The sequence below is a fragment of the Herpailurus yagouaroundi genome, unplaced genomic scaffold, assembly GCF_014898765.1.
Source record: "Herpailurus yagouaroundi ecotype Mexico unplaced genomic scaffold, PumYag 184, whole genome shotgun sequence".
In the NCBI taxonomy this organism is placed as follows: domain Eukaryota; kingdom Metazoa; phylum Chordata; class Mammalia; order Carnivora; family Felidae; genus Herpailurus; species Herpailurus yagouaroundi.
The window spans coordinates 5,650,604-5,659,431 of record NW_024412415.1 but is presented as its reverse complement, the minus strand read 5'-3'; positions in this window follow the sequence as shown (position 1 = coordinate 5,659,431).

Sequence of the window (8,828 nt, the reverse complement as noted above, 5' to 3'; positions counted from 1 at the left end):
CTGCACTGACAGTGTGGAGACTGCTTGGGATTCTCTCTCTCCCTCTCTCTCTGACCCTCCTCCCCACCACCACGCCCCCTTGATCTCAAAATAAATAAATAAGCATTTGAAAAGAAAACTCATGGTTTAGTCAGTCCCTCCAAACCTTATAAAAATTATAACATCTAGATAAACTTCTCAAGTTTGGACCAACTGATGTGAAGAAGGTCAATGTCATATTTGTATTTATTTTTTTTAACCTAACTTATTGTCAAGTTAGCTAACATACAGTATGTATACAGTTATGCTCTTGGTTTCAGGATTCCCATGATTCATAGCTTACATACAACACCCACTGCTCATCCCAACAAGTGCCCTCCTCAATGCCCATCATCCATTCCTCTACCCTCCCCATCAACCCTCAGTTTGTTCTCTGTATTTAAGAGTCTCTTATGGTCAATGTCATTTTTTTTTTAAGTCTCATCTATAGAATATCTTTCAGGATATGGATTTTTGGGTTTTTTTTTTTAACTTCACAGGACATGTATTAATTGAAGCTTCTTTTAGAATGTTGGCTCTGTCTACTTTGCTCAACTTCTCTGTATTAGTAGCAGAAGCATTTAAAAAGCATTTGTATCTCCAAAGTAGTGTTCTTCTTAGCAGTTGAACTCCTTACTCCTCCAATCATATACTTAGGCTTAATAAATAATTTCTCCACATGTATGCTTTTAAAACAGTAAGCTTCATCTCATACCTCTGGAATTACTAACCTCTAAAAGGATTGAGTCTGGAATAATGTTTTACTGTATTGCTTATGTAACTGAAGATCAGGGTGTTCAGTCAAGATTAGGTGAGATGGGGATACCTGGGTGGCTCAGTCGGTTAAGCATCTGACTTTGGTTCGGGTCATGATCTCACAGTTCGTGAGTTTGAGCCCAGGATCAGGCTTTGGACCGTCTGGCTCTGCCCCTCTCCCACTCTCTCTCCCTCTCTTAAAAATAAACATTTAAAAGAAAAGATTAAGTGAGATTGGAAATTATCACAGATGCTGTAAGTAGAGCACTGCCAGGAAGACTAAGATTTCAGGAGTGACCTGTCTAGTGTGCAAAGCAAAGAAACAAAGAACTGAACTAACAACCCACCACTGTTTACTTAAAAGCTAAGGAAAACACGACAAACCTCAAAGTCTGATGGTCCCTGACCTGCCTTTGGAAACTAGTTTCAGGGTATCCTGGCCTTTGCAGCTCCAGAGAAGGAGAAAGGAGGGAAATACACCTCCGGGACCATCCAGCCCTTCCAGAAGTTCATTGTATTTCTGATCGGTGCTCTTTGGGAATTTTTTCTCAAGAAAACAAGGTACGAAATTCAGGAGATTGTTGACATTTACGTCCATAGTAAAAATGAATGGATTCTTCCAGTTTATATACACAAGTCCCTATTAAAAGACAAAAATGACATATTCAAGGTCAATACTAAAACTGCTCTTAGGCATCGAGTTGAGTACCTGCTTCCCTAAACTGTAAGACCAGACATGGCACACAGCAAGGGCTGCAGTAGGGATGATTTCCAGGATACACACAGTCTTTGATATGTCATTTTATTTTATTTTTTGTTACATGGGTTTCTGCCTTTTTATTTTTTTTTATTTTTTTTTAATTTTTTTTCAACATGTATTTATTTTGGGGGACAGAGAGAGACAGAGCATGAACGGGGGAGGGGCAGAGAGAGAGGGAGACACAGAATCGGAAACAGGCTCCAGGCTCCGAGCCACCAGCCCAGAGCCTGACGCGGGGCTCGAACTCACGGACCGCGAGATCGTGGCCTGGCTGAAGTCGGACGCTCAACGGACTGCGCCACCCAGGCGCCTCGGTTTCTGCCTTTTTAAATGAAACAAAATGACTTAGCAGAGAAGGAGTGCATAAAAATAAAATTGTAAAATGCAGATCAATTACGAAGGCTAGCCAGACTTTGCAAATACCTGCTAGAAACCAGGAAACAGAAATGAGATGAACAAAGGCAAAGACAAAAGTTTTACTCCCTGTGACATAATCTTTTCCAGAAAGACTCAATGCTGTTTCGGTCAAGAGGCCAAATTTGAAGACATGATGCAATTCTCAATTTGTTACTGACTCACCTTGCAGCCTCAGACAAGTCACTTATCTCTGTGCCTTGGGAAGGACTCTGGTGAGTAATAAACAAATAAAAATGGAAAGTCCTCTATGAACTAAGAGGCACCTCCTATCTACAGAAGTCCCAGGAAAAATTCGGGAAGATTTGGGATTCCCCACCCCTCAGCCCTGAAAGTCTAGAACTTCCCTGTGTTAGACAGTCCCCAGTCATGAAGACTCAGTCTAGCATGTTTCCAGAGGACTCCCACCACCCTAAATCTCCCCCAGCAAACCACTGCATATTTAAACATTTTTTTTAATTTTAGAGAGAGGGAGCATTTGGGGGGAGGAGCGGGGGGGGAGAGAGAGAGAGAGAGAGAGAATCTCAAGCAGGCTCCATGCTTAGTGCAGAGCCCAATGCCAGGCTTGATCCCACAACCCTGGGATCATAACCTGAGCCATAATCAAGAGTCAGATCCTTAACCGACTGAGCCACCCAGGCACCCCACAATGACTTAGATTTTTAAGAGGACTTTCTAAACAACTGCCAACATCAATTATATATAATTGTCCAGGTCCATCCTGAGTCCAACCCAGATTCCTCACCCCCTCCCCACACAAATACAAACTTCTGACATCAAAGCAATAACACTACAGCGGGATCACACCTGCCTGGGCCAAATTAAGATCCAGCATGTGCTAACCTTCCTCAGGGAACAAAGCCTCACTTCTGGGGCACTTGAAAAATCACAAATAATGGACACTGACTGGATTTATCACAACATATGGCAATGCTTTTAACCGATTAATTTAAAATCAATTAAGCAGAACACTCAGTTGACTATTGACAGTGAGGTCTCTATCCATACTTACGAAGCCACAATGTAGACTTCTCCATCCAGCTGCACACTTTGCTCAGAGTTCAAAGTTTCCTCAGTTTGATACAAGGTACAGCAAAAAAAAAAGGGGGGGGGTTGGGGGGAGGAGCAATATGAAACAAAAAAGACAGCTTTCTTTTACAGTAAATTTTGGCTATCATTTGGCTGGACGCTGAGATCAGTTGCTAATTAGACATGGAGGCAGATCAGTCTTGGTCAATATTTGCAGCAAATTTAAGCTTTGAGCTTTGTTTTTTAATCAATGCATTTCTAATTGTCATGTTGGTTGCTCTCTTGGGTGTGACTTTGTTATTCGTGAAACGCAAACTCTGTACTCAGGGAACACAGTTACCCATAAGGTTGAAGATACACCCTTCTTAGTGGGGCCGACAGAGCCTCATGTCCTACTTCCAAAACGAGAGGAACACAGAAGACGGGTGATTCCAGCTCACTTTATACTTTCCTAAGCCTGCTCTCTGCCCAGAAGAGTTTCACTCCTGTTCCTATGACAAAGAATCAGACTGAATACAAAGACACTTACACCCCACGTGGGGTGGGGAAGACTGGGCTTTGGCACAGAGCAGTGGGATAGGGGTGAGAACCCCACCTACTGCTTGTAAGTTGTGTGTGAAATAAGTTACTTCAGTACTTCTTAAATATGAATAACGTATGCCCCATTTTAAAGGGAAAATTGTTTTATCTAGATTCTTAACTATATGTCTACAGATGACCCCCATTCGAGAAACACTCACCCCTATTAATGTACAGTGATTTTCCCCACTGCACACATGCAAGTGCATCTATTAATATTCAGGAGTTTTCATTTCAATCCTATACTTATCACAGCGCTTTTTTGAGTGTGTATTAAACAGTTTTTGTACCCAGAAAACCACATCCTTTGACTGGTCCAGGCCATTTGAATCTTTCTATGAACTGTTTTTTTCCAGCTTTTACCCATGTGTCTTTGTACAGGTTAAATTATTAAGCAGTAACGATGCTGACACGGTGCCAGGTACACAATAGGAGTTTTAAAAATAGTGGTTGCATTCCAAAACTAGCTTTAGCATTTAGATTATTGCCATTCTGTTTGCAATGCCAGCCATTTGAGAGGGAGCCCGGTGTTGGAGTTTAATTAACTCCGGTCCTTTTTCAACAGTTCCTTTCAAGCACCCAAAGGCAGACTTGAGGAGTGGTGTTAATTGAATCACGTCTAAAGTGGAGGGGATTTAAAGAGCTCATGGGGGGACTCGTCAAGGTGTGAAGCCTCTCAGATTCTGTCAAGGCAACAAGATTAAGTCAGACTTGAGAACCTTATTTATCCATTGGCAGGGGGTGGGGAGAATCAGAGTAATTTCCTGAGTGTCCTGCTTAGTTCAGCAAAGCACTTGTTCTTCCTCCTCCTTACTTCCACATCCTCCTTTTCTCTGAAAGACTCTCCCCTCCCCTCCCCTTCCCTGGCCCTTCACCTCCTCTCTCTGTTTGGCTCACTGTTCACCTTAACCTTTGCATAGTAGCCTAGACCTCACTTCCTCTAAGAAGCTGGTTCCCCGTGAATCAACAGCTAGGGTACTATCCCTTTGGGTGTCATCGCATAGCACTTACTAGGTTCTGGAAGCATTCACTTTGTATGCCCACAACTTGGCACCGACTCATCCCTCAGCAGTTGCTACGTGCTAGGTCTCGGCCATGTCATATCATCACCAGCAAAGTTCCATGAGGTAGGCCTTGTTTGTATCCATTTTCACAGACATGAAAATGGAGGTCTAGAAAAGTTAACTTGCTCAGGGTCACATTACCGGGAGGTATGAGGGCTGAAATGCGTGAAAAGTATACTCTTTGACTTTATATATATATATATACATATAAACTTGAACAAAGCAGATTCACCGGCAACTCACCTTTGCTGGCCCCAGCCTTTGGTTTCTTAAAGCCACTCAGGCTGGAATCAGAAGGTAAGCTCTATGTCAGAATGATTCAAAATAGGATTTATTTATTGAATAGATGCTTGTGCATAATACAAAAATAAAAGCTACAAAAGAGGAAACAATGAAAATTAAGATTCTGCCCACCCCCCCCAACTCAGAGCCAGCTAGATGCCTTTTCCAGAAGTAACCAAGAAGATCTATTGTTATCACGACAGGTAGATCTAGAACTATATTTTATAAACAATGAGTCCAGCCTAGTAATGAATCAATGCAGTGGGTCCAGAGCAGCATTCATTTTTTAAGGTCATTAAAAAGATATATTTGAATGAGCACTGGGTGTTGTATGGAAACCAATTTGACAATAAATTTCATGTATTAAAAAAAAAGATATATTTGAAAGTATTATGTTTCACACAGCGTGTGTGTTGGTTTTACACATAGTGTAAATGTACATCAGAGCCACAGAGTGTAAAATGTAACTTTACAGTTCCCATCACAAGGTAATGTTCCAAGCAGTCTGCAAGCCACTCACCTGGTAGACCTAGAAGTTGGAAATTATGAAAGCCACTCCCACACAGAACCTCCATCCTTACCTCCCATGAGTCACTTTGGAACCCAGAAACCTGAATGACCCTAATGAAACAAGTCAGATCCATTTCTTCTCTGATCAAAGCCCTTCAGGGGCGCCCGTCTGAGGAGGGCAACAGGTATGAGGCAGCATGTATTTCTCTTTGTTTGTTGTGTTAGCATCCTAAAAAAAAATATATTCCAAATCAAAAATATGGGCTGCATAATATAAATAAATACGGCTTTGTGGGGAAGGGGCTCTGGGAAGAGACTTCACAGAGATCGGCAGCATCCTTCAAAGCGGCTGAAATTAAGAATGGATATTCACAGCTAGGGTCTGTATATGAGATGAGCCATTTTAAAAACAGGACATTCGTACAATTCCCCTGGAAGAATTCTGGGCGTACCTGAAGGAGAACACTGCCCAGAACAGCTGGCCCATAGACAGAGAGGCTCCCAGGGAGGCAGGACTCTGCATCCATGAGAGGATGCTGACGACCAAGAAATGAGCAGGGGTCCCACACAAGCCCCCAGTCTATAGGCACGAAGCAAGAGGGGCTGCTTCTCGTGTGGGCAATTCCTGCAGCCTTGGTCCAAGGTGAGCGGCAGCAGGAACACAGTGTCCGGTGTGCTGCTGCACGGGACAGCAGCACCATAACAAAATAATGAGGCCAATTCTCCGTGCCTCAGAAACAGGAGAAGCACTCAGCAGGAGAGTAAAGCGCGATGCCGCATCGGCTTCTTCCCTTCCCTGTCCATCCCTCTTCGCTCCTCTCTGGAGCTGTGGCAGCTGTCCTCTCAGTTGCATGTGGGGCCTCCACTGGGACACCTCATGGTGTCCCCAGCAGCACAGGGGTAACCAGACTCTGAAGGGGCAGCTCCTGGAAGTCAGAATGTAAAATCGTGGTGCATTTGTTCATTTGTTGACTTGGTTACTGTCTGTCTGTTGGATTAGTGAGCTTGCATGAACAGGGATCTCATCTGTCTTGTTCTCTACCAAATTCTCAAGGCCACGGACAGCATCTGACACAAAGTTGGCAAGCAGTGAATATATCTTAAACGGATGAATGTTCAGCAACAGAGAAAGTGAGAGCTGTGGTGGCCATAGGTTCTCCAAGGACAACTAGGCAGATTGCGAATGGTTTGTACCCCTCTGTACCTGGGAGGTAGCCCTGTATATCCCCTCTAGGGTGACTTGACAGTTTGCCATGCATATGGTGTAGCTGTGCCTTTGTGTGTTTACCAGGTGAAAAGAGACGGCAGGCGGAAGGAAGTTCACAAGCAAAAGCACCAAGGCTTGTAAGAACACAGGGCACAGCATTACCAGGAGTGACGGAGGTGCCGCCTAAGAGGTCAGGTGCCTGGGAAGGCATGGCTAGAGGCTAGGCTGGACAGGTAAGGTCCGGTTGTGGAGACACATACCATTAACAAGTTTGCACTTTATTCTGTAGCCAACTCGGGATCCCTTAGTGGTTTGGAAGGAGACTAATGATGTGATCAGGTAACTCTGAAAGCAATATGAAAGAAGGATCAGAGAAAAGAAGGTTCTGTAAGTAGGGAAGCCAATTATGAGTCTATGACGCATGTGCAGATTCAGAGATAATGGGGGCTGAGATCAACGTGTCGCCATGGAGATGGCCTCTGGGACAATGAAAAGAGGTGACCAGTTGGAAATGTGAGTGTGAATGTTAGATATCAAGATCGAATATTCAGACCGAAAGTCACATGGGTCCTGTTGAAGTCATGGAAGAAAATAAAAACGCCTAATTTGAGTAATGTATCATTTAGAAAATCTGATGAAAACTGGTGTTTTTAGTTTCAGAGGCTTTGCACATACCCACCAAAAAAGCCAAGAAAAGGTCCATGGACATCAGTTAAGAACACCTGATTGAACAGAGGAAGAATGACGGAGCCCCAACCTCTCTCAACGACTACAGTTGGTATTGGCTACAGCCCATCCAAGAGGTAGGAGAAGAAGACAGGACCAGAGAAATGGAGAACTTTGTTCTTGAGGTCAGAGGTGCCTCACACAACACCAGGGAGACTAACCACATAGCAGAAGATGAATAAAGAGATAGAGCTCACTTCTAATTTTTTACATGTTTAGAAAAGATAAATTGTTTAAGTAGAAATGACCAGAAAGCCTCATCAAAGAACTCAGGTGGGTTCAGACACAGTCAGGTGCAGGTGGAGTGCAGCACTCTCAGGAAGCCAGAGATAAAGACGCTTTCCAGGCAGAAGCAGGCCTCTTTCTTCAGTAAACTCAACAAGACTTGCTTACCGACTGAATCACTAATAATTTCTATACTTCTATACGTAACGGACTCTGGTGTTCAGGTGTGTGCAACTGCCTACATGTGTGTATACGCCAAATATATACACGATACACAGTATTGTGTGTATACACCAAACAGCATATTTATCTATAGATGTGGATATGAACACATATTTACATATAATTTTTCATTTACATAAAGGTATGTTTATCCATTTAGCATATATACATATGCATATGCCATATAGTCTAGAAAACTTCCATAATGTAATATTTAATAAATATCCACATGCTCCTTCTATATACATGGCTTGGACTGAGGACACCTTGGCTGTGACCCAATGTTTATGATGATTCTCTGGAGAAATTTCTTTGTGGTCTTACTATTAAGAAGAGTTGATACTCTCTTGAGTAATTTTTTTTGTCTTGCACGTGACAGAAATTTTATTCTAGACCAAGCTCCCTTTTGAACATGACTACTAGAAATCTGGGAGACAAATTTTGGTCCCAGTTGTAACCAAGTGCATGGAGATCTATGTGGTGCGTTAAAAAAAACAAAAACACAAAAACACGACTTTCACTTCTGGCTCCATTTTATATGCCTTATTTTTCACTTTTCGTTTCACTCACTTTTTTCTGTAGGTTATGTGCCTTTGTACGCTTTTCTTTTGGCATATAAACACGAAGAAATATAGAAATGACATCACAGAGGGAGACTTTAAGGTCCAGAACATTATGGCTGGGAAGAAACCTATTATTGTGGCTGGAGTTAAGGCATGTAACGATGATAATGGGTGTGTTATTAGGACAGCCCAGCAGCGTTTACAGGGAGTGAGACAGATCTCAGCCCAGGTCCCAGTTCTCTCTGCTGGTTACCAGTCGTGTGGTGGGAGGCATCTTACTCTCCAGGTCCTCTCATCTCGAAAACAGTGACTTCTTGGGATTTGGGGGGATGGCTTAAACGAGGCAACGTATAGAAAGCACTTTAGCACAACGCATTCCATCAGTTAGCTGCTGTTACCATCACTATCTTTTGGACAAGCAGAGCTAGGCCGCCATTCCTGGCTCGGTCCGCTGTAAGAAAGTTCTCCCCCCC